Source organism: Hermetia illucens, chromosome 4, assembly GCF_905115235.1.
Source record: "Hermetia illucens chromosome 4, iHerIll2.2.curated.20191125, whole genome shotgun sequence".
NCBI lineage: Eukaryota > Metazoa > Arthropoda > Insecta > Diptera > Stratiomyidae > Hermetia > Hermetia illucens.
Window position 1 is genome coordinate 46946141 of NC_051852.1, and position 12888 is coordinate 46959028.

At 39.4% G+C, this 12888-nt stretch overlaps 1 long non-coding RNA gene across 1 annotated transcript in view; it reads right to left on the minus strand.

Moving 5' to 3' along the window:
* The window catches only part of LOC119655869, an 87653-nt gene that overhangs the window by 36146 nt on the left and 38619 nt on the right, over nt 1–12888 (minus strand). The window contains exon 2 of the long non-coding RNA XR_005249964.1: nt 7335–7354. This is a non-coding gene — a long non-coding RNA (uncharacterized LOC119655869). The remainder of the gene's footprint in view (nt 1–7334; nt 7355–12888) is intronic.

Genomic DNA, 12888 nt, shown 5'->3' on the forward strand with positions numbered 1-12888 from the left:
TGCGTGAATTTGAATTGTCACATGAAGGGACTGGGCTGTAAATTTCGTGTTGAATAAACGAAAGAAATGTTGAGAGGCGGCAAGGAAAGAGGGAAATTATGAAATGGGATCATTATCAGAAAATGAAAAAAATGCTTCTTCTCTCTGTTAGCTGGATTGACGATAACGACAACAATCCTTGTGGATGCTCGGCATCTGGGAGAGGGTCTCATTTTGATTGTTGGCGGAGAGATTGTGTGGCACAAAAAATCTTATAACGATGCTATTAGCGCTAATGGCATCTGGATCGTTTGTACTTTATACACCGCTTCAATTTTGCAGCTTTATTTATAGTGACAGAGTCTTTCTATTGAATAATTTGATGTCCTTATCAGAATTAGGGGGAAATAGAAACCGTTTCTATCATTATTTATAGTAAATAGTTACGTTGCTGAATTATATTTGTTTCAACCAACAAACTAGAAGAAATGATGATGTTTCAATGAAACCCACTCATAGCAAATGAGCTACTTAAAGATCGAAGAAACAACATTTTTTTATTAACGAATACGGAGATAATTAGTTAGATCTGAGGTTAAAACAATCGAACTTAAATAAGTTTCATTTGTTGTTGATTTTATTTATATCTCCTCCTAAAGGTTATAAAAAACCAACCACCATTCATTGTTGTCGATTTATTCTTTAAAAGCAGGGTTTGAGGTGGGAGAGGAATATGGAATAAGGAATGGACTGAGGAATGTGCATTACAAAAAGCTTGACTCGAAGGGGGCTTATTGAGGATGGCACAGATGACTTCCGTAAAGGATTACTGTATTTTCCAAGTATCCAACCTCAGAATAAAAATGATGCTGGGCGCTTCTAAAATTGCCCAATGAACAAAGTTGGTTAAAAACTCCAGGTTCAAGTCACTGGGGAAGTTGTGGGCCTGGGGAATCATAAAAACAGTTTTGGATATGTATCGTTTCCATTTTCGGCCAATTTCCACTTGATGAAGCGTGACGAATGTTAACTAGCTTATTAGTGGATCTGCATAGCCGCAAATAAGTTTTCTTTATTCGAAGCAAGAAACTTTTTTTCCGCGTATGAAGAGCATGCTCAGCAGAATGACCTATTCGGTTGGGAAACTGAGAGTATTATATCACAGTTGGCCGAAATTGAGAGAATAGAGGTGGAGCCTGTTGTTATCCAAATGTAGTGGATTTTGTCCCTGGAATGATATCAAATTGAAGAGATTGTTTATACATCAACGAATTCTTAAGGATTAGGCCAATTATTTTATATTTTTCCTCAAACTCCTCGGCTACATTGATGAGATCTGCTTCCTATCTCATCGAGTCATGGATCTTGGCTAAATGGTTCCGGATTTGCAGAACAAGCAAAATAAGACTGCAAAAGCGCCGGCTTTCAGACTGATGGGACATATCCTTCTTTCTATTTTTATTAATAGGCAGAATATCAGTTTGTATATCTAGGAAGCGTTGTTTCAACGTTAAGCGTTAATTGCAGCATCGAACTTGAAGTCACCCGATGAATTAAAAGGGCGAAATCTGTCTCGCGGCATTTTCTAAAATTGGGAAATGCACTTGTTTTAACACCAATATGATGATTCTATCCCACGACGATGCTCTATCTGTTCTGATGTTCTGGAGCAACACTGGAAAATTACCACCGCTGCTGTTCGAAAGCTCCAGGGCTACGTTAAAAACTGTCTGCGCCATGTCATCGGGATATAGTGGTTTGACACGAATTGGAACAATGAACTACATCTGCATACAAGCCAGGTCCTGATGGAGGTGTGGGTTAGAAGGCGGAACTCGCGGAGGATACAATAGGCCGTGTATTCAGAAAAAATACCAACTACATTGCTTAAATCCACTGTTCCAGAGTGGTAGATGCGTGGATCGCCTTAGAAATGCATTGCGTCGAACCGTAGAGCAGAAGTGCAAGTTTCTGAGGAACGTAGGGAGGAAACTGAAGCTATTTTTAGCGAACCGACAACGATGGCGAGTAGATCCGGTTACTGTGTTATGACCCATTTTGGGTGAATTGACAACCGTATATCTGGTTTGACGAATTCGATTTTGTTTAGAAGGAGAGAATGCTAGAGCCGTGGAGTGCAATCGACTGCTTGGGTATAAGAGGAAAATTTAAGGGTGTTATAGAAGCGTTGACTTCAAGTTTGTCTTCTCACGAGGGTTTTGAAATTGGACTGACTGACCATTTCATCAATTGCGGGGGAATTTATAAGGACTACACAAATAGTATTTGTAGGTGCTTGGAATAATTATTACTTTTCCAAAATGATCATCTTTCTTATATTGGGTGGGGCACAGGGAAGTCAAGACTCAAAATGTGTGCCTCAAAAAGTGAAGACGGTCTTGTTCTGAAAACCCATCCAACCGAAAAATGTAAAAAAATCCCATCCCATATCGATACCTGGTCAAGTAAAGCTAATGCAGTGGAATTCCGATAATTAGTATATGGATATTTCGCAATTTTCAGTTAATTCGTACATATTTGGCCGGCAGTCATTTTTCTTTATTTTCCACTGAAGATAATTGGTAGTCCCGATATTTCGTACCAACTTTTAGAAATTTACCCGAAAATCCTCCTTAAATTTATCGTAGAGGTACTATATTTCCGTCTTACCATTGTAAGTAATACTATGATACACAATTTTGGAAAGTTTGAAGGAAATCCAACTATTATTAACAAAGATATAGATGGTCAAAATTTTGTATTTCACGTGAATTTGTCGCAATTCAAGACGTGAATGACGTCATTATCATATGAAGTGAACTTATATGTACCGCGGAGTTGGATATATCAAAGAACATTTTGAATTTTTAGCTATGCACGAATGGAAAACCTCACATAGTAAGTTTCTCAAACAAGGCGAGCACAAAACCTTTATACCCAAAGCGTCTACCTTCCCATATTCCCACTTGTTAAATATTAAATTTTACGCAGAGATATTTTAATTATAAAGCAAAAATTAAAGTAAGTTAATTCTTGACATCGGGATGACAATTATATTGCCCGGTGTCTCATTTGCTACCTTTCTCAGAAGCTTCGATATTAAGTCCCCCTCGCCCGTATATTTTGCTCCTCATTCATTTACGAAGTACATATTTTCCCATGTCATACTCTGTTCTTCCTCTATGATGTGCCGTGCTATCATGGATTTCAGCGTTGCGCTCTACCTTTCCCTCTTTCTGGCCGTTTCCCGCCTCTTTCTCGTACTCTCACCAGCGTGCCGTAAGCTCGTCTTCCTGCAATCTTGACATAATATTTTATATAGCTGGATTTGTGCCTTTCGATACGATCTTTGGGGGATCCTAGCTTGCTTTTAAGTAGGCGCATTCTACTCGATGTAACCATGTTGATTTTCAGCTCTTTCATCGTTCTTTCAAGCTTCAATGAAGCTACAGAGTGTGTTACCCTTGTTTTGGAAGCCGCTCTTCACTCCGGATATCCCCGGAAATTTCAAGCATTCCTGTTTCGCGTTTCCATTTTTAAAAAAGAAGTACATCATCGACACCGGAGTGAAGAACGGCTTCCATACATGGATTGTTGAAAGTCTCATGAGGAGAAAGGCGAAACTTCACGAAATACGGGCGCTGATATACCTCTTTAACAACTTGGAAGGGAAGAGAAAAACAAAGGTCCTCCAGGTAAAGAAGTGCCTCCTTCACCGGGATGTTTGGAAATAAGGCCTCCACGTCGAATGACACTAGCTGTTCATTCCATGTTGTAACTCTACATCCTTTAGTTTCCGGATAAAATCGTCACTATCCTTGATGACTTTTCCAACGGATAGTCCTCCTAATTCTGAAGCCTACTCAACAGCCACTTGGCTTTATTTTGTATGGCCGGATTTCTGGTTGTTATAATTTCCCGGAATTCGTGCCGGGTTTGTGGATCTTAGGCAGATCCTCTATTCACGGTAATACGGGGTTGGGCATTGTTAGTTTGGCTGGGTTCTCGATTACGTAGCGATATTCCTTCAATATTTTTCCCATTCGCTTGATGACAAAAGGTCTTTCCTTAATTCGAAGTATCCTCCGGTCCTTTTTCCAATATCGTCGCGTAGTAATCCGTTTTCACCGTTATTACTACCGCGTTCCCTTCGTCCGTTTCGGTTTTTCTTTTAGATCCTTTATGATTTTTCCTTGTCTTTGCGCCATCCGTAGTACCTTGAGGGCAGGTTTATTACACGAGGAGAGGATATTAGCCAGATTAGTACGGGTTGCTTGTTCAATTCGTTGTTTTCAAATTGAATGTTTATCTCAATATGGATAACGACCGCAGGCGTGGTTGTTGACATGCAAAGTTTAAGCTCATGTTCTATATAAGAGTTGACTATCATCAACCAGGAAGGCGGAGGTATTCTATAAAACACAAAAGCGGGAGAAATTGACCGTGCATTTCCGCCAGGACAATTAAAGAGTCCAATCAATACGCGCTGTTTAAACTAGCCAAGCTAGTGTAGATGGATCAGTTTCGTTGGACACTTTGATCCTTCTAACGTCATATCAACTAGGTCCCTCTAACACATGATGCGTAAGGATTGCACCAGAATGAATTTGGGATTCCATAAACGTTTCCTAAGCGTTATGAGGAAAGCTACTAAAATGGTAACGAAGTTAAAATGTAAATAAAAAAATAATGGTTCGTTTGTGTAACTTGAAAAGTTAATTTCAAAATGGTATAGTCGGCGAGGAAAGATCGTTTTGTTACCTCAGCTTTCAGTATTCAGATTTCTTGCTTCATCACTACTAGTCAGTTTTGAAAGAGATTTCATAATAAGATAATGCCAAAATAAACATATAAAGAAGGAATTTATTTCTGCTAGCGTTTTGGTTCTTATCTCGTATAGAGGTAGAAGTATATCGTAACTTTTACGTTTTATATTAAAAAGTAATTACCATAATCAGTTTTTTTTTTCTCAATTTTTGAAGGAATATATTCTTTTGTATGTTATTCTTCAGAGAGTAAAATAACTTTTTTGCCAAAAATATTCCAGTTCAAATTGCCTAGAGATCGCGGCATGACAATAGCTTGATAGGCGTTCACTGTGAACAACTTCTTCGAATATTTTAAGAAGTAAGGCGTTAACTGCAGCGAAACTGTTACGGTAAAATACATAGGTTTGCATTGAATGCCTTAGAGCTATGGCTAAGTTTAAATATTTCGCGCATTATTCATCAAAAAGGTATTAAATGCAGGCATGCCAACAACTCGTACGAAAACAGTATCAAACTAATTATTTGTACCGTCTGTTGTCTCTCTGTTTTCTACCTCCGCACTTTCCACGATGATCACAGTCCTGCTATGTAGCAATTCCTAAGTGAAACGTAAACCCATGCGAGAGAATGTAGATACATTTGTCACAACTACCCAACGTAATCCCAACTTCCAGCGGGTGCGTCAAAGACGCGCATTCTCTTGAGTAATTTCAAATGCAGTAAGAAGTCCAAGTTATCCTGTTGGCCATCACCAATTGAGCAAGATTTACTTGATTTTCCGTAAGCTAATTATTTTTTAGTCACAATTCTCGAAATATATTCTTAGTGCAACATTGAACACGATTTGATGCTACAAGTGATAAATCTACAGCAGCCGGCCAGCACAAGACGATCACAACCATCTATGGCGGACCGGATTCAAATCCTGGGCAATGAAGGCGAAAGGCTGACTTTTAACCAATCCAACCGATAGAACGATTTTGCTTACCTTCTTTTCCGAGCCAAAAGCCATTTGGCTGAGGTCCACGTTTCGTTAAGAGAGCAAGCAGATGTAATTAGCGTAGTGAATCAAGGTGGCACAGCCCATCAAAGTCCTTTACGTCCTCGGCTTAATACAGGCAGGATGTTACACTGGCGAACTTTGCTGGAATTCAAATTTCATTAAGACTTTATCTCGAAGCAGCAGTTGGTATTTTGCGCCATGTCACACAGATAACAGCTAACAGCTTTACCGGAATTCTCCTTCTGTATTGAGCACTTTAGATGCACTATTGTTCTGTTGACGCCATTAAAAGATTTTCCGAAACCTGTGAAAAGTAGATGCAACAGAGGTCTGAACTCTGCTTGACAATAATCCACAGGGTGATAACATGGCTGATACAGATGATAAAAAGGCTCTTATGCCTCAGCGGGAAGCAGTAAATGCATTGAGTTGTATATGTGTTGCTAAAGAAGTAGAATAACTAAAGCATTCGGAACAGTGTAGCAAACAGGGTACCGAGCACAAACGAATTCAGTTCCAAAAGGATCGAAATGGTTAAAAATTAATCCCACGAAAACGACTAAAAGCAACAAACTAGTAGGCTGTTATTAAAAAGAGTTAGTGTTGTAAATGGAGGAGAGTGCAGTCGATCACATATCTAGGTGGTGGCCTTAGGTTAAAAAATTTTTGGAATTGGCCTTCCCAGCAGGATTCATTGATGATGCACGAAAGTAGTCAGGATTCCGTAGCTGCATTGCAACCCTCCAACGCAAGTGCCCGGCTAAAACCTTTCAATATGGTCAGGGTTCTTTTTAGTTTTGTTTTGGTTCATTCGCTCCGGTGTCAGCTTCATGTTGGTTTTTTTGTTTTCGTTTTATGCTTCTAATAAGCGATTTTACCTACCAATACGTAAACGTTTTCAAATTCAAATGAAAGCTACTTAGCGTTAAGGGCAAATATATAATTGTTGTAAATGGGAAGAAAGATATTCAAGAATAACTAAAAACATTTGTACCGAACAGTTTAGAAATGCAACAACCAAATGAAATTCACTAGAGGTTAGCAATTGCTACCATGCTGCGTACTCCTCTCAAAAATATACTCGGACAAAGTGTGCTCATGGAATATATTAAATTTTCTAAGAACATTTTTGGTGCTTTTAATTAAAATATAATAAAAAATATTCAAAAAGACGTACTCATCTCTCCCAGCATGAATTTAATTGAGTTACGTTACTACTGTAAAATGGAAGTGCACAAATAACCCGTTCCCCCTTGAATCGAATGCTTCCAATTGTGTGTAAGTACTTCAGTGAACATGTTTTAATGACAGTTTTAAATCGAGGAAGATTAAGGTATACTCGTATGTGTTTATTGTCAACCCCTAAATCGGTTGTACGTAAAGAACATAAAGTCGATTTTCTTCCTTGCCTACGGGAAAAGATCTGCTGGCGCTAATCTAGCGGAAATCTTGTTCAGTTTGTTATTATCATTGTTTTCGATGAATCGCTTAGGGGAAACCACATAATCTGGTTAAATGTGATTACTGTTATGGGTATGAATGTGCATATATGAATATATATGATTATATGGATGTGTACTTACCTACATTCTATTCGTATATGCTGAAACAATACAAATCTGATTAATTTATGATTCATGTAGGAACTCAAGATATAGTCTTTTACATAAATAAATAAATCTTGTAAAATATTCAATTAAAAAAATCATTAAATGATTACATGGGTTTGAATGGGCTGAGTCTCACAAAGTGAAGTTCCCATGATTGCCTTTAACTAGGCCAAAACCGATGGTCCTTGTCCATGTCTGGATCAAGTCGAATGACACCTCCCAGTGGTAGCCCTAGCTAACCATTAGACACCTGTCGTGTGGTAAACAAACATGTGCGGCGTGCCAGCGCACACTCTTATACAGAGACTGCTGAATCTGACAAGCGGTGTAAATTGCAACCACCCATATGCAATGGAACAACATACTGGAGTACATACGATAGGTGGCAGACCGTTGGAAAATCCACTCTCTCAAGAGGTTGGTGCAACGGATTCTAGGAATGAGCTTTTATTGCATTTGATCGATCCTTTTAATAGGAGTTCGAGGGTTACAGGATCACCACCATTGATAAAAAATGACACCCAACTACCAAAAAATTATCACTAACACGAAAGGAAGGAAAACCAAAAACTATAAAACCAACTAATAATGTAGCAAAAACACCTCAGGAAATGGAAAATGAGGAACTACGCGAAAAGGTCAACAAACTAGAGAAGCTCACAGTACAGCTTAGTTAGCAAATTAAAGAGCTACAGCAAGAAAACGAAATCCTCAAGAAAATAACTCAGGCTAGTTCACTCCCAGCGAAGTAAATGAACCAAATGGATGCCACACAGAGGAAGAACAATTGACCAGAGAAACTGACTGGATCTTGCAAAAAAGAAGAGCATCTAAGAAAAAAAGGCATTCTCGTCACCGGAAATCATTATACAAAGCCCTGTGAAATGCGATAAAGCGAAAAATCTAACGAAATTGAAACTTCCTCCGACGATTAATATTGGCGGAATCGATGAGCACCAGAAAGTAAAAAGCCTCCTATCGGCAGTCATGATTAAGGAGGACTCAATAGTTGCTCTGAACAACTAAAATTTGGAAAGTACATACTGTAAACGCAGATGACCACAGAGCCCTCTCGAAAAAGTTGAACATGCAAAAAATCCAATGGTACACGTATGAAGATAAAAACAACAGACCTCTTAAGGTTAAGGCAAGGGAATTCTCCCCAACGTGCCAAAAAGAGGACATTGTAGAAGATCTAAAGGAAAAGGATTTTAAGATCCTAGACGCTGTGAATAAATTGAAAAAAGAGAAAAATTTCAATGAAAAGGCATAATTAATAATCAGTAAGCGAGGACTCCCACTGTTCATGCTTACGTTCGACGATAGTGAAGATCCAAACAAAATTCAAAACTTAGGAGCTATCCTTAATATGAAGGTCAAAATAGAAGCACTGAGAAAAGTGAACAACCTAATACCCCAGTGCAAAACATGCCAATGTTTCAATCACACTCAAAGGTGTTGTAATCGAAATGTGTGAAATGTACTGGTGACCATGAATCGCCAAAATGTCCAAACGACGGAGCTTCTCCAGCAAAATGTGTAAATTGTAAGGGCCAATACCCAGCAAATTACAAAGAATTCTAGGACAAATGGTTTCGTCCAGGGCAGAGGCAACTCGTCAGACGCTGCCTCAGCTCTGCCCTGGGAGCAGCATTGCCGTGAGTGGCATCAGACGGAAAACGCTCCTTTATATATTTGGAAAAACACGCCAAGGGTGCGAATTATATCCAATAGAAACCAATAGTTTGAGCCTGAGTTGGCTAAAGCTAAATTAATTGTTTAGGATAACCACTAGGGCAGAGGTGAGGCAGCATCTGACGAGTTGCCTCTGCCCTGGACGAAACCGTTTGTCCTATAATTTTTTTATGCTTGGGTCCCATGCCCCAAACGAGGGATCCGCGGACCAAAGAGACGTGGGAGTAAGTTGCCTCCATTTAGTCCGGTCCAACAACAAGTGATTGTGGACTTAGAATCACTCACTTATCCTACACAATTAAATTACAGAGGCTGTGAAGAAGCGAAAGAATTATAAAAGCTAAGACGTAAAGGACCGCTGCCATCAAAGTTGGCTGCTCCCGAAAAACGACAAGTTAAGCCACGCAAGACCAACCCAATGCCTGTTGTTAGATCCGAGAAAACAGAATACTAGCACGTGGTAAGACAAAGTGCACTAACCAAAAAAAATGACGATGGTAATCAAATCCTAAAAACTATTTTAGATAGACTTGACATTTTAAATAGGAGACTCAACGAACAACAAATAGTAAACAAACAAATTTTTGGGAACTTAAACAATATAATGTAAGGAGGCAAATATTTAATAAGAAAATGCAAATGGACGGCAACATCACCTACCTAGTAGGAAGTCTTTCTTTATACTGAAAAGATAGACATATGCCTTCTCTCAGAAAGCCACCTCACGGGGCCTACGGCCGCCAAAACCCGTGGGTTTTGCTTGTATCACGCAGCACATCACAGTTGACAAGCCAGAGGGGGACCTAAAATCTTCGTTAAAGAGGATATCAAACACAAAGAAGAACACTAAAATGAAGATAAAACAAGTCGGAATACCGGAAGCTCGTGCTTCGGGTATAAAGGTTTTGTGTTCATCTTATCTAAGCAATTTCAACGCACATTTTTCTACGGCTCTATTACAGCCGTAGATGTTACGCTCACCCTAAACAAACAAACTCCCTATTTTCGAATACTGTACACATATAGGCACGTATATAAATTGATCGTACCCATATTTCCGATTTACTTCTTATATCTATCTGAATTAGGCTCCACCCACAAAGTTCATTAGCACGCATATACTATATACCCACATACACACATGTCCCGTTGGAATAATTGATATTTATATAAAATGATTAAAAAACTAAAACAAAATAATTCTTTTCCACCCAATTCATACGAACTTACTCCGTGTGGTATTGACGAATTGATATGTGATGATGACGTCATCAGGTTTTAGAGTGCACGAAATTCACAAAAAATTGTAAAGTTTCACCGCCTATAACTTTGTTAATAATAGTTGGATTTTCTTCAAACTTGACCAAATTGTGCATTATATTCTTCATTATACCCATGCCAAATTTTGTACTTCTGGGACGAACATAAGGGGGGTGCCGGGTAAATTTCTAAAATGTGGAAATATACTATTATTAACTTTATTTGTGCAGATATCGGAACCGGATATATTTTGAGGCCTAGATTTCGTAGAGATACACTATTGAGATTTTTTTCAGATTTTTCGGTTGGATAGGTTCTGAGAACGAGACCTGTTACACTTTTTGGGGGTCATATTTTGAGCCCTCACTCTCCTACGTTTCACCCAATATCAAATATTGAACCAGTTTCGAAAAGTACTAATTGAGACCTTTCATTTGATACCCCACATGGCCACATTTTAGGAAAAAAAATTTTGCACCCTCCTTTCACATGTATGGGGAGCCCCCCCTTAAACTTAACACAAAATGGCGCCAGTCGCTGCATGTAAAGGGAACGGCAGATCACATACTCCTACCAATTTTCGTGACAATCGGTTCAGCCGTTTCCGAATAAATCGGCTGTGACAGACAGACAGACAGACAGACAGACAGACGGACAGACAGACAGACAGGCAGACAGACGGACAGACAGACATCGAATCGATTCTAATAAGGTTTTGTTTCACACAAAACCTTAAAAATGACGCTTGTGACTATTGGTGTACAACTATTTAACAAAGCTGTGAAGATCTTTTCGATATATTATCCGCCTCGTTCCGCTGTTAAGAAATTTCGCTCGACTCAGTTCATCGGAAACTACTTCATTTTAGGAGGTGACTTTAACGCAAAAAATAGTTTCTGGTAATCTAGGTTAACAACATCCAGAGGCAAAACATTATTTGAAGCAGGGAGAGCACAAAAGTGCAAGTTCCACTCCAGCAGTAATCCTACATACTGGCAGACTGACGTAACAAAAACACCAGATGTCATTGATTATTTTGTAACTAAAGGGGTTTCAGAGGAACATATCCATGTTGTCAATAATGAAAATATAATGTTCGATCACTCGCCTGTTATGATGCTGATCAGCGAAAAAGTGAGGAGAAAAGAGTATCCTCCCAAGCTGACTAATAGACAAAGTTCTAACTAGCTAAACTGCGAAACATGAGGAGTTACCTCAAGCAACTTAATCCAGGATTCAAAAGTCAGATGATGAATGGAATCTTTTATAAAATATAGAAACGCCAAAGGGGAGGGTTGCTAACTAAAGATAGTAAACTATTTTATAGACTATCCTCATAAAACCTATATGGTTATTTAATGCTATGGGGAAATTGCTCAAGTGAACAATCTGGAACAGAGAAGAAGAGAGAGAGAGAGAGAGAGTATCGGTGGACTATCAGACTGACTACTTGGCTTCCACAGAGACGGATCAATCGGTTGCTAGGAATGGCGCGATAGTAGGTTACACCGTTGACATAGCGCTGATCGTATTGCAAAACATCTCGCGGACGTGGAAATGTACATATTCGAAATTGCTATAAAGGAATGGCTGAGAAATGTCACTAGTGGACGACAAAACAGAGGCCACAGAGCCACCACAGAGCGTCGTCAGGAAACAACTTTTCGCATCAGAACGGGGAACCACACCATCACCTCAAAAGCAGCAACCGAACACCTTGAGGTGATGCCATGGCAGATACTTCAAAAGTCTATACAGATCGCCTATCTCTCCCAGTTGCTACGGTATTTCAAAGGACCCGGAGCAGAAACATGCTCAGAGGAAAGGAAAAGTTTGGGATGGACAGGAGCATTGGAAATTTTAACTCAGGAAACGCTTGCGTGTCAGGGAAACTAGAATGCAGTCAACTAGATGGTGAACCAGAAGGATTTAGAGTAGTTTAAGAAAGGCATAGAAACGAGATACGTGCGGTTGCGAATGCCATTTAGGCCAAAGGAGAGGTAGGTAGAGTTACGTCCAGCCCGCGTAGTAATATCTTTTAGTGATGCGACAGAGAAGATGGTAGGAGTTAAGGGGTGGTTTTAGTGGGAAAAAGTGTCACAGGCGGGGAAATGTTACAGTATCTTTTGACGATTTTATCCCCGGAAAGAAGCAGGCAGTAAATTGATTTTAAGAAGATTTTGCTTCATTATTCGAGTGTCATTCAGTTATATGTATATGCTCAGCTGCTGTTAATTATTAACTTAACGCCGTTTTTGTAAAAATTTCCGTTTTCGCGTGAATTTCTGCGTTAATGGAACTTAACTTGTATGTTTCCAGCGAATCCAAACAAAAAAAACAGTTCGCTGGGAGACGCGGCGACATCTACCCGAATTGCAGCGATACATAACTTTACGGTATACGACCCCCTTAGTGGAACGACAGACAGACATTGGTGCGGTAGTTTTGGTCCTCTTCGTCTCCAGACCCAAGAAGCTCCCCAGCTGAAATTGCTGGGAACAAACTCCACGGCCATTATAACTTACCGCTACAGGGATGGTGCATATGCAGCATATGTCTCTTAAAGACCCCA